Raw genomic sequence first — 18241 nt, forward strand, 5'->3', positions numbered from 1 at the left:
ACGAGGAGCTCGCCCGGCGGCAGCCTGTGTGTGCACTTCGCCCAGTACGCAAACTGCAGTTTTGCCTCCTCTTTTCCCGTTCCTCATTCCCACAGTTGAAGTCCTGGCTTGAGCCACGATTAATATTCCCGCTCCCTCAGCATGGAGCTCCCTTGCCCATCCCATCTCAAAATCCCAGCCACAATTTATATTCTCAGTGCGATTATTGCGTGCGTTTAAAATCGGACGCTGCTCTCCCCTGGGGCCCCGTCACTGGGGGCTGCCCGTTATTTTGCCGTCACCCCGCGCCAGCGGCAGGGCGAGGGGCGGCGTGCGGGAAGGCGCCCGCGCCGCGGTGGGTACGCCTGGCTGCCGTCGCTCGGGCTGCTTGCCGCTCGTGTTTTTCCTGGCCTTGCTCATCAGAGCTGAAATCTCTGGAAAACATCTAGTGTGATTCATGTGAGCACTGCAGGCAAGTAGGAGCTGACTTTCTTGAGGGGAGGAATAAAAAATTAGAGAAAAACAAACACTTGGCATGGCCCTGCACGCCACAGCGAAGACTCGGCCCGAGAGGGGTGCCAAAAAGCGCTCCGTCTCCCATGCACATTAGTGTAAGTAACACTGCTACTTACCATCTGTCTCTCCATGAATCTCTGCCTCGTTCCCATGCGGTAGGAAGATTCATAGAAGGACCAGCTGTGACCTTGCAGGGAAGCCTGAGAAACTCTGCCTCCTCGACCAGCGCTCGGAGAGTCCGATTTGGCACCCCTGAGCACAGTTGTTAGGTTTTCTTGGTCCGTCCCCATCCTCTCCCCCAGCAAGGGCGCAGCGTTCGCGGAGAGATGAAAGCGGCAGCGGCCGTTCAGGAATTCATTTTGGATCGAACTGCGCCGTGCAATTCGAAGCCAAACTAAACGCTTGATGGTCAAACCTCTTTTTCAGTATAGTGAAAACAAATTTCCATTCGAAAAGTCGTTTCAAATGGGAATGTTTCTTTTTGAAAATATCAACAAGAAGCATTTTTAATTTCTTATTAATAACAGTTGCATCAAAATGTTAACAATGTGACTTCTTAGAATATTGCCATGACCTACATCTATATTTTTTTATTGTTGAGAAAAGTATCAAATGAAAAAGTTTTCTGTATTATATTTGTAGGACAATTAAAATCCTGTGGGTGTTTCTCTGGATAAAATAATTGCTAAGTTTTTCATGATAAAAGAGGGGGACCAAGCGCTCCTGAAATTTCTCTCTTGAGCATCTGTTTCTTGGGAAAATAGAAACAATTCCTCTAAACTTGAAGCTCTCTGGCATTAAAGTATTTCAAACATAATTTACCCTTAAAATTTAAAAGTTAGAACAACGGTTTATTGTTTTCCCCTCCTTTACAGTGGTCATATGGGGGAAACTTGGCTTTTCACTGGGACTTTTGAAGCGTATATTACTTAGACACTTGAAAATTGCACCCAATATCACCAAGAGTAGCAGATGGATCTGTCAGTTGTTTTGCTGAAAATGGTGAAATATCTTCCTTGGAACATTCATACGTTGCCCGAGGCAAAATTTCACAGTGGAAACAGTGAGATTTCTCTTTCCACAACATTCCTAGGCCTCGCGGAAGTCTGGGTCCGCCCCTCGGGTTGAAATACCCATGAAGCAGGCGTTGATTAATAGGCACAGCTGTACGGCGCGGACGGACGGGGCTTCTCGGCGGTCAGGGAGGTGTCCCACGTTGCGCCTCGGCCATGGGCGCCCGTACCGGAGGCGGGAGCTCGTGGGAGCTGGGGCCATGAGGGGAACGGGCTGTGCGTCCGCGTGTCCGCGTCCCCAGGTAGGGGAGCGTTTAGGCCTCAGGGAAAGGGGCCAATCTCGGCACCGCTGAAAGGATGGTTTTGACAATGCAGCTTGGCACGTTTCCTATCCGTAAGTACTTCAGAGAGTTTAAATTAGCTTTCTGCAAATATCTGTGAGCCTGAACCAGAGCCCTTTTGTTGCGCTTTGTTTCAGACAGCCTGAGGAAGAGTCGATCGTGCTAGCGTTTGCAGGGAAAAAAACACGGCTTAATTCGTCCTTAATTCATTTCTGCATTTTACTGTTCACTTACAGATACAGTCGAAACCTGGCCCTAGAATTTCCTATTGGAAATAAAGATCGCAGTCCGAGAGCAGCTTCAGTTTAACAAAGGATTGTCTATACTTTAGTTTGTCATTAAGGTAGGGCGTGAAATTAAAGCCCAGTAGCTGTCTCTGAATGACTGTTCTGGAGAGAGAATAGGTGTTAGTGGAGAGATGTCGATGAAGATTTGCCCAGGTAGCATCTTCTGCAATAAGAGGGCCTTAGCCACTCTCTTAATTATAATCCCTTAGCAAAGTTTATTCTTGTTATTACTGATTTTTTTAAAGCATTACAATGTCCATAGCCAAAAACAATGTTAAAATCTGTCTTAACTTTCAGCGAATGAAATGCTTATTGCAAAAAGGAAGTTAGAGGTGTTTCTGAAAGTGAGATTTGTTATTGGCCTCGTAAGTATTTGAAGTTGGCTGGAGAATTTGAATAAAAAGCAGTGTAGGAGCACAATTACTTGTGTGGGTCTTGCCTAGGTTACATCATTGATTTTACAATGGTATGAGAAATTACTGCTAATGAATTTGCATATTGCTGTTGTAGGCCAAAAGGAGAAAGCGCCTTGCTCTCTCTCATACAAAAGGGAATTTCCATACAGTTTCCAAGGTTCAGCTTGAGCTTTTGTCAAATCTCACCCTTGGAAGCCTGGAATATTCAGTGGCTTTGTAAGAAGAAGCATGCATATATTGGATTTTAGCCTTTTCCATCAATTGAGTAAAAGTTATCCTAAACAAAATCGTAGATACAAAGTGGAAGTTTTAAGGTCTTTGAAATCAGCTGTATGCTGATACAGACTTTGGGTCCCGTTTTGAACTCTCATTTCGTATGACAAAGGCTTGTGTGAGCAGACTTTGTCTCTTCGTGGGAGAGCTTGCGAGCGAGGCGTGCCGGTGTGAGGCTGGCTGGCTGGTTGCTGCTCAGTCAGCCCAGTCCTCCGGGCAGAAAGAAAGAGAACTCCTGCCTTGGACAGCCTTGAGTTGCCTTTTATTTGAAATCTTATTTGAAAGAAAGCTTGTAACGTGACTCAGTCTGTGCAGTCGAAACAAACCGGACAGTCATTTCTGGTGAAATTCCTCCTAACAGGCCTGATGCTTACACCATACGCCGTCTGCCGTGGGATGTGGCTTTCTTAAGCCCTTAACTCCGCCAAGAAGGCCTAGTGAGTTAGCACACCTACCGGAAAGGCCTATGAACAGCTCATGCACAGCAGAAGTAAGTGTTTGGGCATCCATGAAAGTGTAAAAAGCTCTAATGGTTGCCTCTAGCATCTTGTTTTCTCAAGAGAACTGTATGGCAAGCTCTCCAAACAAAATGAGTAATAGTTTACATTCAAAGCACACATCTAATCCTATCTCCCAACCACTGGGCTAATTCTGTCTTCTAAAACCTAGTGTAACACTCTCATTTACGCTCACCAGCAGTACGTGTGTGAAGCAGTGTGGTGCAACCATCACCTATCTCTGGTCTAGCACATTTGTAGCAAGGACTGCAAATGCTTATGCAGACCTTGCTTGCAGCTTGCACATACAGCACAGTGAAAAACTCTCAGCAAACCATTTGGGGCCTGATTTCAGCTCCCTGTACCTTAACCCAACGATGACTCAGGGAAAATAAGTATCTTATATTCTTTTGGGGATCTTACTGCCTGCACACCAAATGCAGACAGAACCACAAAGGCTGGAGAGTGCAGGAAAACAAGACCAAATACCTTTGTTTTTCTAGCCATATTATTTCTAGTCATTATTTCTTTTCGGGGAAAAGAAAAGTGAGTAAATCTGAAGAAGTTTATCCTAATTCAGGTAATTAATGCAGGGCATAACAGTGCAGAGGAATGACAGGAACGACTGTTTCCTACCGTTGAACTTCTGGGACATGGTGCTGTGGCCCTACACATGCTCTTTCAGGCTCCGAACCAGTCTAGACTAAAGCAATGAGTGATGATCTAACTGCATGCTTGATCCAGTTTGAGGCTGCTTATATAGCGCTTTATTGTGTAGCTGTGGATAACCCTATTCTTCATAAGACCGCTAGCAGAACTGAACTTTTTATAGCTTTTAACTTCTGGGTGTTTCAAAGGGGTTACATTTTGGGTGCTCTTTATCCCATTACTTCTGTAGTAAGGAGGATGTGTGGCCAGGTGACATTTTGTGAATGGTCCTATTGACACTTCAACGTAGCAGTGGTAATGTCCTGACTGACTGTGGCAGAATAAGCTTCTTGATTAATTTTCCTACCTTTCGGTAGTTTTTTCAAAAGCAAGTTAGTCTGAGTTTTGTTATTCCCAACTGAAAATGTGAGCTGGTTTGGTTTATTTAGGTTGGATAGCTAGGTCAAACTCCGAGAGTGTGGTACCATCACATACGTAGAGTTCCCTCTCTGCAGATATTGTCGTGTATCCTGCTTCTTGGCAGCAGACTTCCTCACCAGACTATTCACAAAAGAGTGCAAAAAGTCATACAAATGGAAGGCAATAGAAATATGCAGATATATTTTTGGTATTGGTATTTGCTTTGGCAGAGTTATGATAACACTCGTGCCCTGGAACAGAGGTGAACAGTGTGGCATTGAGCACTGCACAAGTGGCAAGGGGACGCCAGACTGGGAATCCCAGCTCCAAGTGGGATCCAGGGGAAGCTGTTTATTGATGTGGTGGTCCAGCAGAGCAGCCACACCATGCGTAAAAGTCTGAGAAGGAAGGAAATTCAGTAGCAGCTTGGAGTGAGAAAGAAGGAATGTATTTCATGAGTTGGAAAAAGTCTGATCCAAATGAAGTTCAGGAAAAAAACCCATGTGTGGAAATCAAATGTGTCCAGGACAGTTAAAGGAGACATCAAGAGAATTACTGGACAGAATGATATCAGGAAAATGCAAAAAGCCGGAAAGATATGGCTTTTAGTCTTCATTTTTGAGGGGTTACAACTTCAAAAGAAACCGAGTAAAACAAAATAAAATGCTTCTCCCTCATGCTGAAGTGGTTCTGGCCATAGGTGCCCATGTTCTTTTTCTAATTATGTCCTCTGGAGGTTTAAAGTCCTCTTAAAGCTCACTCCAGGCAGCCAGTCAAGCACATTCACCTAAATGATTAGCGAGAGGCCTGTGGTGCTCTGAAATATTATAAGGAGCCTATAGAGGAACGGATCGTGAGCCAAACAGGTTACTGTCTTGGCAGGATTCCTAACACTGGTTTGTGCAGATAAAAGAAGGATAGGTAAAGGTTAGTATTTCAAAGAAAGTGTCTTGGATCTTAAAATATTTGGTGAAATTATTCAAGAATAGTTCATTCATGTGAAAGTAGTTGCTGTGTATTGCTGTCAAGGCCAATGAAAGATAAAGCATGATGCTGGCCAAGCAAGCAAAAACTGCCTGTGGGCTCCCTTAGCGTACGTTCCTGGCGCTTGCCGTTGCAAAGGTGTGCAGGGAGCAGGGTCTGGAACTTCAGGCTTTTTTGGGTCAGCTCTGCTGCTTTCAGTTGGGCTAAAAGCCTTGCTCTTGCAAGGACTATCACAGCACAGTGTTCAGGAGTGTTGATCTGACTCTCTGGCATCTCATCTGACTCGGATGCAGGAGCCCATTCCTCCGCAGCTGTGTGCCTTGCCCCTGGGCTAGAGGTCGATATCCCACCACACCCACACCCATCCACTGCCCCAGCAGAAAACCGAAGGGGTCTGCAGGTCTGCTGCTCAGCTGCCTGGGTTCACATCCCAGGGTGTCGAATACAGTTCGCATCACGGCATAGTAAATGTTTAGCTCTTGTTTTATCATTAAATTAATGTTTAAATATCCTAGTTTTCAAAATGGTTGGATGTTGGATCGTTCTAAGTTGTGAGGGACCTGCTGGATTCTGGCCGTACAGCGAGCCCTCAGAGCCAGGGAGTTTGCCAGAAGTCTGCTGCCGTGTCTGAACGCAGGCTGATGCATGTAACGTGACACGGCTGCTGCTTCGGACTGGTTCGTCTAGGGTTTCCCACACGAAGCTGCTTGGAGGTGCTGGACGCTTTTGAAAATGAGCTCCCACTCAGAAGCCTGTGTTGGAGGTAATGACCCTCCACCTGACCAGACTGGGCTGCCAGCATAGTCTTCTGGTGCTCAGGACCAGGTCTTCTGAGGCCCATAGCTCCAAACATAAAAATCTCTGCTAAGCTTCTATATACGGAGTAAATGCAAACATTTATGGGGGCTTAGCAGGTCCCACTCCTGGTCGTTTGGCTCTTTGTTTGAGGCTTGTGTGCCCAGTTGTCAGGTGTAAGTGCTCGGCTTCCGTAGCTCAGTTAAGAGGAATACACTAAGGAAACCGTTGTTAACAAGGGTTAAGTTTCACAGGCAGAGGGGCAGAAGGTACAAGAGCCAGACTTTACACAGTGTGGTAAATGTTGTGGGCTTAAATTTTATAAATAATTATTTTCAAGCTGAAAATACCTGTTGATATACCATTATGGAAGAGATATGTCCTCATCTGAGTACAAAACAATCTTCCTCTGATGTATTTATCTCCACCCTCAAAAGTGAATGAAAAAGGTGAATCATGTATTGGACTTGGCAGTCATTTGGACACCTTGATGTAATTCGTTAGAAACAAGGAGTGGGTTTCTTTGTTGATTTGCAGTGGCCTTGGGCATTATCTCTGGCAATTCAGCATGCATCCAGATTGATATGATGTTTCCCAGTTTTCTGAGGAAATCAGGTATGGACATCTGCTATCCAGTGAAGAAACAGGAAATGATAGCTAGTCTCAGCAGTGCTATTAATCTTTGGCCAGTGATATGGAGTAAAGCCTATTTGGCACGTAACTCTTGTCCAAGTCCAACGTGTGGCACTTGCGTAGGGTTCTGCGGAGCTGGGCGATGGGCAGAGTCGGTGCTGTACTGGCATGAGCACGGCTGCATTCGGGATGAGAAAGTGGGTGCCGAAACTTGCTTCCAGGAGGCATTCCCCTCTCCATGAAGCAAAGGGAATTCTCCCTTGGTGGACCCGGAGAAATCATTTGAGCTACATCTTCAGTGTCAGTTTGAATCCAGTCTTTGTTTCCTGCCATTCTGATGTCTGGATTTTGTAGCATGCTGTATGATTTACTGGACCTATATGAAGTACATACTACGACTTAGAAAGCTACATGGTCCCTTCTGTGTAGCCTGAGGATATCTTGAAAGGGAGGGATTCAGAAACTGGGGGAAGAAAGGTTTCATGAATTTTTGCAAACTTTTTCCTTCAAGTGGTTTTTTTTTTTGTACTTGAGTGATGCTTACGAATTACTTGCACCATCCACTATAATTTAATGCGTTACACAATAAAGAGTATCTGCTGTTCTTTGTGTGTTTGAATACCAGAGCTTTCCTTATCTGTTTTCCCCAGCTTGCCATTTCATGCAAGAGAGGTTCTGTCATGTGATATTACTCCCCACCCAGGGAAGCGGGAGCAGCACTGCAAGCGGCTTTACGCCACTGCTAAGCAGGCGGGGAATTTGCTTTGGTCATAAATACAGTTTCATGTGGTGCATCTCTTCTCTCTGTCACATGTTGAACATGGCATTTCAACAACTGAAAAATCAGTGGGAGTTTTCAATTGAACAGCTTGTGTCTTTGCAATAATGTGTTTTCAGCCCTAATACTGGCTTGTAGTATTTCTCCAAATCGTGTGTGTATGTTGAAGTCCGTGCGTAATTTCTGTTAACATTGGTGGCTCTGTCATTTGCCTGCCAAGTGAAGGGTGGGCCATATCAGCTGTCTTCTAGGTTTGACTGGCTTCTTTCAAGCATGGTGTAGTATTTTTCACGTACTCTGAGACCTCTGCAAAATTAGGGATGTGTTGCTTTCTGAACATTTGTATTTCAGATTGGGGTATAGGTACTGTCAAAGCGCCAACCCATTGCGTCGCAGATCATGCACACGTGCACGAGGTGCAGAATTCCTACCCTGGGACTCCAAAACTATTCACTGTTCTTTTGAAATCTTTTGTGAGAGGACAGAAAAATAAGGAGTTTCTCAGGACAGACTCTTATGCTGCAGAGTGGAATCATCCGTCCTTATTTTAACCAAAAGACATTTTGTCTAATTTGTCCTTTAGGTTCACCTTCATTGGACAGGTCATCCCATCTTTACATAGATGTCTAAAATAGCTGTCTATCTGTATATAGCATCTAGAAACCTAACTTTTAAATAGTTTAAGTTAAATAAGAATTCCATGTTAACTGACATCTATTTTCCATTATCCATCCAGGAGCTAAAAAACTTCTAAAATGTAATAACTAAAATTTCATGTGATACTATTTATTAAAAGACAGGTGTGATCATTTTGCAATATTAAGAATTTAATTCTAAAAGGTGCTTCGACTGTGAACTCGCTGTCTCTGATGTTTTTATACCTTTCTTATATCCCTACAATACTCCTGAGCAATTAAGAGTTTCCCTTCTTTCACCCTGGATTTTTCCAAAGCCTGTAATTTTAGATATATATCTGTGCCACGTTCTGGAGTTCCCAGTAACTGCCAGTAAGTGCCAGTTCTCAGTAACGGGTGTGATTTGTCTCATATGGGAATGCTTAATACAATTACCAATAACATACACCTAACTTGCATTCAATTAAATTGCTTTTAACATGCACATTATTTAGCCACTCACTGGGGAAATCCTCTCTGCCGCAGTCAAGGAGTGGTGATTGATACGTTGCTCACCGGTAACGGCTCTGCAAATTCCAGAACGCTGTAAGGAGTTGGGCGATGGAGATGACTTTGTCTTAGTAAATTGAAGTGGTCTGGCAGCTTCGCTTAGCCAGTATCTGTTTGCACTCGTGCTGCTCAGAGGCAAACTCTGTCCAGGTGTTTCTGACTCGGAAGGTCAGAAACTGTGAAGCACCTTGCCCGCTCTTCGGAGAGGAGCAGTCTGGGTGTGGATCAGAAAATGAGCAGGACACGTGCTCAGGTTACCCGGAAAAAAACCATCACGGTTTGGAGGTGAGCTAACTGTGTGTTCTTACCTCTTAAGATGTCATACACTGACAGAGGTAGGAGAACATTATAAAAACAAGCAAAAACTGCAGTTATCCACAGAAGGGACGTTCCAGGTCTGTGCAGGGATATCAGGAAGCTGTAAAGGGCAGCAGCTTGCTCCGTGCGGGAAAACGTTCCCTCCTCACTGAGGGAAGCTCGGAGTAAGGAGCAGCACGTGGGCAGGGGCAGTCCTGTCCCGCGGGGGCTGAAGCCTTCTCGTGCTTTTGCTTTACATCAGCCATGGAGGTGAGGCTGGCCTGGCCTTAGAGCAGTTGGGCGCTGGATATACTTGAGTTCAAACGTTGGTTTAGGCCAACATGTGAAATACAGAATAGACAAAATCCTGTCTCTGCCCTACGAGTAACTTGATTAACGCCTACTTCTCTTCCTAATAAACCAGCCTCCTGCCTCCCAGCGAGCAGGTAAGGAGTGGAAATAAAGTTGCCTTGATGGCTGGAACAAGAGACGGGGATAAAACGACTGGGATGGCAGTGAGGGTCAGAGCTCAGGAAAGACCCCGAGCCAGCCAACGTGGTTTCCGCAGCCGCTGGTGCGCACCAGGCTGATGGCCAACACATCCGGCGCGCTCCAGTGGGGATGCGCAGCTCCGCTCCAGCACTGTGCTCAAAGTCTAGCCAGGAGCCACCGCATTTCTGGTTGCTTAGCACTTGCTAAAGAAGAGCTCAGTAGCACCAAGATGAATTCTAATTTTTGCCCTGGGAAAGAAAAAGAGAAAATAAAAAAAGCCTAGACAGACTAGGAGAAAGCCTTTTGGAATAAGGAGTAGTTTATAAAGGAAAGATCTAAAAAGATCAGATGTGATTTTTTGTCATGAGCTGAAGTGTAACTGGCCTGTGAAACAGTGCTGCTCTGCAGTGGTTCCTCGAGACAGGAGGTGTGAGTGAGGATGGCTTGGAAAACCAAGCACGTGGAGAATTCAAAAAATGAGGAAAAATCAGCACAAAAGTCTAAGCACACTGTATATATATTGCAATTGAGGCAGATCTTGCAGATGTCTTTGGTGTTTTATACTACTTCTTTCTATATATAAAATCCCAAAGAATTTTTCTCTCTTCCCTTTCTTTCCTCCCTTCACTCCTCTCTTCTCCTTCCTTGTAACTCGTTGGCACTTTATTTTTTTGCCTGGCTTTAGACACTTTAATTGTGGGTGATGCCGTTTGCTTCCCATGCCGTTCTGGGAGGCTGCACCACGTCCCACCTGGCAACGTTGTTTACAAGCAGCTTCGCAACCTTTCCGTTCAGCTCCCTTGGTTTTGGTACGCGTAGTGCAATGATGCCGTGTGACATTTTAGCTGTGAATTGGTATTCCATGTGGATCTCCCCGGGTCTGCTATGCTTAGGGTATTGGTGTTAGCTGTTCAGACACCCACGCGTAGGGTGGTTATTTTAATTTGTGACCGAATGCTGGATGTCACAAAAATAGGGCTAGAACTTCCATTGATCCCTTTAGATGCAAATAATCATTAGAGCTTCAAAACAAACAGTACCTCAAAATGGAGGCTATGTAGCTCAAAGGGTGCTGTTCACTTTTCCTTATGAAATGCATCGCCGGCATGTTGAGGTATAATATATAAACTCCTGAAAGGTATGGAGCTAGAAAAGAAGGGAGGATATCATTAGGTGAGGGCTGTTTGGACGAGGCCCTGCAGCACGGCATGGCCAGAGGACAGGTTCGGGCTGTCCCGGTGGCGGGCGATGTGCCCTCACGCCGCGTTAGACGGGCTGTCCATCCCTTGATGTCCCTCTGCGCTGCTCCTCCCGCTGCAAAGCGTTGCTTTCCCCGCTTCCATCAGGCAGGTCGTCTTCCGAAGATGCACGCATCGACGATGCCACTGCAGCGCTGGAGCGTTATCCATGTGTCTGAGATTTGGGCGTAGGTTATTCCTCGTTGAAACGTGTCCTTGCCTGGAGCCGGGAGTGCCTGCAGGTCCTTCTGAGCAGCAGCGCTGGTGCTCATTAGAAACTGGTGGTTTTCATATTTTAAATAATTGTTCACAATAATTCTTGTCCGTAAGAAAAACCTGGGAAAACACGTGACCAGCATTACGTAGCAATAGCGTGCACCGTAGCCCGTTGCCTCTGGCCGGCCGGCTCCGCGCGGTGAGCCAAGGGCCTTGCGCAGCGCTGGCGTGCCTGCTAGTGACACCGGTGCTGGGCTGGTAGCGTTGCGCGGTCTTTGGAGAGCGGGAGAAGGCGGCTCCTGGAGTTCATGCCGTCGGATCGCAATTGTTTGGGGATAATCACTGAATGCACACAAGAGCAGCGTCTTCTTTTTTCCCCCCTTGCAAATGAACTGTAGTGGCTGCAGCGCTATTTTGGTTTTGTTTTCTGCTTAACATTCCTGTGTAAGTGCAGCTCCTCTGAGGCTTGAAATGAGACAAAACTGAACCAAAGTGACTTTGTTTTCTCTGTGTAAGAGGATGGACGCTGAGTGATAATGACATATTTTGCGTGTGAGCAGCAGGTGCGAGACCAAGTGTCTACTGCGGATTAAAGTAAATATGTTTTTTTCTATATTTAACTGATATGTGACAAAGAAACAATGTTTAAATGTCACTTTCCATGGTTTTTTGTGTGTCTATAATTACACATTCTAATGTGCCAAGCAGCTACTCGCTGAAGTTCAAATTTACACAGTGAAGTTGTGCCTAACAAGACAAACAAGATACAGTCTAGCATTCATCTCCATGCATCTGGGCTGCCTCCACCCAGCAGTTACACTACCAACAAATGAATGTTTTCTGCTTTCTTGAGTTCACATAAATAGCTGTAAATTCCTATAATTAACTATGATAAGTCACTCCCCACTATTAGAACAAAGACGTGTTTGTTTATCGGTCGTACTTGCATCCACCACGCTTACCGTTGCAGTGTCGACTGATGTTTTCTCACCGTGTTAAACAAAGCAGAAATATTCGCGTTGGGCAATGCCAGAATCCCAAGAGCGGCCTCAAAAGCAGGAGCACCGGGCTGTCACCTCCTGACCGCCGCACAGCTCTGCCGACAGCCGGTCCTGCCCTCGCCCGCTGCGCAGACGGCAGCAGCCCTGCCGGGCACGGGAGCCGGCACGGCTCGCCGGGAGGGCACGAAACGCAGCCGAGGTATCCGCATGAGCTAATTTGTGCAGGCCCTAAAAATAAAGCTCTTCCTTTGAACAACATCTGATTTTCCGGGTCAGGCCTACATTTAGTCATAAGTGATTTGTGGCAAAGCTGGACAGAACTTTTCTGTCTAAATTCGTTTTTCTGACATGACGCTGGTTTGGTAACGATGTAAAAATATTTGAGTCTTTTTCTGCAGAAATTTGCATGTCGTGTGTTAGAGTTGTGGCACCACATTTTGCTGCAGAACCTCGCTTTTCTTCTCAACTATATTCTTATTTTATAAACCTACTGTCAGTGCAATGTGGAAGCTGTGGTTCACTTATTTTTTACCTCTATTTCTTCCGTATGCTGGGATTTGTGTTCAGGTTGCATCTCCTGTGCCAGGACATCCTTTTAACAGTGTTTGACCTCTCAAAAGAGAAGGTAATGCCTCCAAAGAGATGCAGACCATAGGACTAAATTAGGCACCCAAATTACAGCTCCCACGAAATACCAAAACCTCCTTCTGAATGGAAGTATTTTGTGTTTTGTTTGGGGGGGAATATGACAGTGACAGTTTTGTTTTGCCTAAATTTTTCATGGGGAAGTATTTCATAAATTTTGTCTGACTGGAAGGCTCTTCATACGTCTTCCTCTGCATGGGAACGAGATGGTGTGTGGTCTGTAGGTTACTACGGAGTAAATGTGTAATTGTGCCAGCGCCCTGGTAGCCAGCAGTGGAGGTCATTCTCCACCGTGACATCTCTATACCATCTTCTTCCAGCACGTAGTCCTGTTAGTTGTGTTATGAGCTTAGTCAAAGATCAGCCATTTAGAGAAAATAGCTCTAACACAGAACTTTGTACTTGCTGACGGGGAGAGATTAGTAGTCGACCACAATAAATAACAAGGATGCTCAAAAAGTGCGTTAGGAGTTTGGGGCCAGTGATGATTTAGTGGTCTTTGGTCATTGCAAAAGCATTGTTTCAAAATGCAGAGTGATTTTCTTATAAGATGGTTTCTTTAGACAGTAAAAACAAAGGTTGTTGCCTTTCAGATTTTAAAAGCAGACTATATGTAACTGCTTCCTTCCTTATGGATTTTTGTTACAGATAATTGCCGTGCATGAACGGCATAGTGCATGGATTATACAGCAAATTACGCTTTAGCCATGCAGACTCACAGTGACACTGCGGGCTCCGACAGCTGTGAAGATGTCGTTCCTGTCTTTCCTGCTAATATTGGGTGCATTAAAGACCCCTGAAGCTAGTCCCAGGTCAGCAAAACTAGAACAGGCTGCTAAGACCTCACTAAAACAGAGAGATGGTGTAGAGGATTTTCTGTGGAAAAAGAAAATTAAAAAGATAACCTTTATTATAGCATTGAAAGAGTTAATTCTTAAATCTCCACCCCAGGACAAGGTGCAACTCCCTCCTAGTTCCCAGACTGTGTTTATCTCCTAGCCTCTTATGATAAGCTATTAATGTTGCACAGCACTGATATTTACAGGCTCCAAACCCGTTCTGGCCTCGGTGTGTTAGGTGCTGCACATACGTGGCAAGAGCCAGTCCTGTAGTAGCGTTCTGAATGCGCAAGACAACGGGTAGAAGACAAAGCCATCGTCCCTCGTTTGCTGGTGAGAAGCTGAGGCCCGGAGGGCTTTGGCCGCTCGCCCCAGGCTGCACGGAAAGGCTTGGCGGGGCAGGGAGGGCTGCTGTGCGGGCCGGGGCCGGGGCCGGGGCCGGGAGGGGGAAGCTCTGCTGGCACCTCGGTGCCTGTCGCTGAGCTCCCGCAGCCTGCCGCGGGCAGCGTCGGAGCCGGCGGCTCATCCTGCCATGGGCAGCTTGTTTCTAAATAGAGCTAATCTTCCTGCAGTAAAGGTAGTCTCCTCTCCTGCTCCACTCAAAAAAGCCTATCGATGGATCAATGGAATATTTTAGCTGTAAACTCTGCCTTTGGATAAAAACAGTCAAAGGGTTGTTTCTAATTTCTGCCTTTTATTTTTAAGTCTTGGTTTCATATTCTTTCCAGGAGGGAGAATAGAACATGAAAGTCTGGGAACATGTGCTTTTTTCCTCCTTCCAGCTCGAGGCTTACCCTGGGACCAACCTATTTTACATGAATTCGGTACAGCTGTAAAGGGAAGAACTGTGAAAAAGGCCAACAAACAACAGAGCCCAGCACAACCCACTTAAAATTACAGTTCAAAATACCGCAGAGCCTCATTTGTCTGTAATCCTGTTCTGTTTAATGGAACCCCTTGTGTCCAATTCACCTTATATTTTTATTAATCTTTGTGATTTTCCTTAATGATCCTGTTATAAAGACATCACAGCACATGGCACAAGGACAATGCACATAAAAAGTTGAGAATGCATTTAACTACCAGCCATTGATTAGTGTTCTTGATGAGTTTAAATACTACCTGGGAAAGGCTTTCCATCAAATTCAATTGGCTGCAAATGCATTAAGCTTAATGAAATTCCAGATCTGGGTATATGCGAATACTTTTTCGTAGAGGAGGTGCCTCTGCCGTGAGAATGTGAGCACTGGCTATTCCAGCCTCCTGCCCCAGTGCGAAGGGGTGGCAAATGGCAATGCGTGCGACCTCCCCAGCGCTTTGACCCAATTCACATTCCACTTAGTTTGCTATAAACTGGGAGAAAGACCACCAGCGTCAGTGGAAATACTCTGGTCTTGGTAGTTTGTGGGATCTGCAGAAGGAGAATAAGCAGACACGTGCTCTGGGCCCTGGTGCCATGGCTGCCGTTAGGGAGTCCTGCTGCCGGTTCATGACATAGCTGCATCCATGCTCTAGGGATGCCAAGTGATAGCAAAGCAGGACAGCACTGGGGCATACTTGTAGGAAAAATTTACAGTCAAAATAAAATTCAACAAATAAAGCATTCTCATGCTCGTTTCAGAGAGAGAAAACAGGCACAGGGAATGTTAGTAGTTTTCTGCAGGTCATGGAAGATTTCAGTGGTAGAAGCAAGACTCCAGGCCAAATCATGGTACAAGACTACACCAGAAGCTTCCAGGAGCTCAGGTGGGATGCGAGGGTTTAGTGTGTCAGGTACTGCGTGATAACCACCAGGAGCAGTGTGGGAAACACAAAGGGTTTTGTTCCCTCCTGGCCCTCCTGCTGTGACAGTGAGCTAAGCTACATCGCACTGACCAAGATTATGTCTACACAGTGACTGCAGGGTAGTGACATGCCAAAAATTCATATGTTAGCTTGCTGTGAAGTAACCAGTTTGTGTAGCCAAACCCCTACTTGCAGTTTAACCACAAGATTGTCCTTTCCCAGTATTGTTTTATTCTTTCTGAAAGTTCTCAGACAGACACAAGGGCATTTTTTCAAACAGAATTATGGTATTTTATCGTTCCAAAGATGCTGTTTACCTATATATATGACAAATAACAGAATCACAGAATGATTAAGGTTGAAAGGGAGCTCTGGAGATCATCTAGTCCAACCACCCCTGCTCAAGCAGGGTTGTATAGATAGAGCTTGTTGCCCAGGATTGTGTCCAGATGGCTTTTGAATATCTCCAAGGATGGAGACTCCAGAACCTCTCTGGGCAACCTGCTCCAGTGCTCAGTTACCCTCACAGTAAATAAGTTTTTCCTTACGTTCAGACGGAGCTTCCTGTCTTTCAGCTTGTGCCCATTGCCTCTTGTCCTATTGCTGGGCACCACTGAAAGGAGTCTGGCCCCGTCCTCTTTACACCCTCCCTTCAGATACTTATATGCATTGATAAGATCCCCCCTCAGTCTTCTCTTCTCCAGGCTGAACAGACCCAGCTCTCTCAGCCTTTCCTCATAGGAGGGATGCTCCAGTCCGTTAATCATCTTTGTAGCCCTTCGCTGGACTTGCTCCAGTAGCTCCATGTCTCTCTTGTATTGGGGAGCCCAGCACTGGGTACTCCAGGGGTGGCTTCACCAGAGCTGAGTAGAGGGAGAGGGACCACCTATCTTGACCTCTTGCCAATGCTCTTCCTAATGCAACCTCAGGATACCATTGGCCGCCTTTGCCACAAGGGCACATTCCTGGCTTATGGTCAACTTGCTGTCCACCAGGACTCCCAGGTCCTTCCTCGCAGAGCTGCTTTCCAGCAGGTCAGCCCCCAGCCTGTCCTGGGGCATAGGGTTATTATTCCCTAGGTGCAGGACTCCGCGCTTCCCTTTATTGAACTTCATGAGGTTCCTCTCTGTCCTTCTCTGCAGCCTGTCGAGGTCCCTCTGAATGGCAACACAGCCCTTGGATGTATCAGCCACTCCTCCCAGGTTTGACCCAGCAGCAGACTTGCTGAGGGTGCACTCTGTCCCTTCATCCAGGTCGTTGAGGATGAAGTTGAACAAGATTGGAGCCAGTATTGGCCCCTGGAGGACACCGCTAGCTACAGGCCTCCAACTAGACCTTGCGCCACTAGTCACAACGCTCTGAGCTCTGCCATTCAGCCAGTTCTCGGTCCACCTCACTGTCCACTCCTCTAGTCTACACTTCCTGAGCTTGCCTAGGAGGATGTTATGGGAGACAGTGCTGAAAGCCTTCCTGAAGCCGAGGTAGACAGCATCCAGTGCTCTCCCGTCATCTACCCAGCTAGTCATTCCATCATAGAAAGCTATCAGGTTGCTCAAGCATGATTTCCCTTTTGTGAATGCATGCTGACTACTCCTGAACACCTTCTTATCCTTCATATGCTTGGAGATGGCGTCATCTTCTAAAGAAAGCCCGTTTGCCCCCCACCAAGTCTAAGAGATACAATTTCACCAATACTCTAAAGGCTGCAGTAAAAATTAGTACTTTTGCATAGTTCTAGTCAGTGCAAAAATCTGCTGTCACCGCTTCCTGGACTGTAAGGTTGTCTTCAGCTTCCAGGCTTGTTCTTTTCTGCTCTCCAGACTTCTTTAATTTACGGTAGTTTGCATATTGGTTGCTACACATGTTTTGTTTGGCGCAATGTTTTCCAAAACCTTTCCATAAAACTAAAAATATAACACTCTGAACAAACCACTCCATTACCCAAAGAGAAAAACTTATTACTGTAACTCAGGAAAATATGTTGAGAGGTATTCATTTTAACTTCAGCTTCTGTCATAAAATTTTGAAAAACAAAAAAATCTGGAACGTGCAATTAAAATAATTGTAGGTGTGCGAATGCCTGCCTCCGAGCAAGGAATTTAATAATACATTAAAATCTTTATTTTTGATTCTAGCAAAATATACAATTATATCCATACAAGCTGCCATTGCATCACTCCTTGGGTTCACAGAGGAAGCTTCACATACTGCTATTTCTATTGCATGGCATGACATTATTACAATTCCTATTTAATTCAACAGAACGACGTGCTCTCCACTACACTGAACTGGAAATGACACACATTTTCCTAGTAAGATTGTATTTACTATCAATTTATCTTGCCCTAGAGAGTTTGGGTTAGCATTCCAGTGGATAATTGGCCTTCCTTATTTAACTCTCCCAGAAGTATACCCTCACTCCCAGGAGTGCCTCAACACTAGAAAACACTAGTTCAAGCAGTAAATTTACATTTGCAGGAGCCTGTGATTCACACAATATTCCTGATTTCTAAGAATTATAAGAAAAACAGAAGTCTTAAGATACAATGTTCTCATTAAAGTAATGGAGACTTTTCAGGTTCTTAGAGGAGGGAGGAGCTGTCTTCTAACTTCTTAAGTATCACCTTTGCAAACTTACAATTAGTGATGCTTTAACAGGCATCTTCAAACTAATAGTTAGCACTGCCTATGCTAGACTAGATATAATTTCATCATATTCCAAAATGATCTGCGGTGCAAATTAACAGCTTTGTACTATTCTAGTCAATGAAAGATTCTGCTGTCACTTCCCCAAGATCCCATTGTGCCCCAAAGTTTATCAGGCTGTTTAAGTCAGTGTAATTAAAGATAGTGCCTCTGCCTACAAGCTTTGCTTTGCCAGGATGACTCAGATGCCTCAAAATATACTTTGAAATGTGCCCATTTGAAAAACATGCTTTGAAAAGATCCCCAACAGCAACAACA

The 18241-nt window shown here is 45.3% G+C and overlaps 2 long non-coding RNA genes across 7 annotated transcripts in view; both read left to right on the forward strand.

Annotated features, from left to right (window-relative positions):
• Positions 1–18241, forward strand: part of LOC112984390 (uncharacterized) — a 591798-nt gene that overhangs the window by 475502 nt on the left and 98055 nt on the right. The gene's annotated exons all lie outside the window — the stretch shown is intronic.
• LOC135329757 (uncharacterized) overlaps positions 1684–18241 on the forward strand; it is an 83664-nt gene continuing 67106 nt past the window's right edge. For 2 of the 4 annotated variants that reach the window (XR_010391385.1, XR_010391387.1), the window contains exons 1-2: positions 1684–1902; positions 3187–3315. This is a non-coding gene — a long non-coding RNA (uncharacterized LOC135329757). The remainder of the gene's footprint in view (positions 1903–3186; positions 3316–18241) is intronic. The other 2 variants (XR_010391386.1, XR_010391388.1) reach the window with 1 other exon arrangement.

Source organism: Dromaius novaehollandiae, chromosome 13 (assembly GCF_036370855.1).
Source record: "Dromaius novaehollandiae isolate bDroNov1 chromosome 13, bDroNov1.hap1, whole genome shotgun sequence".
NCBI lineage: Eukaryota > Metazoa > Chordata > Aves > Casuariiformes > Dromaiidae > Dromaius > Dromaius novaehollandiae.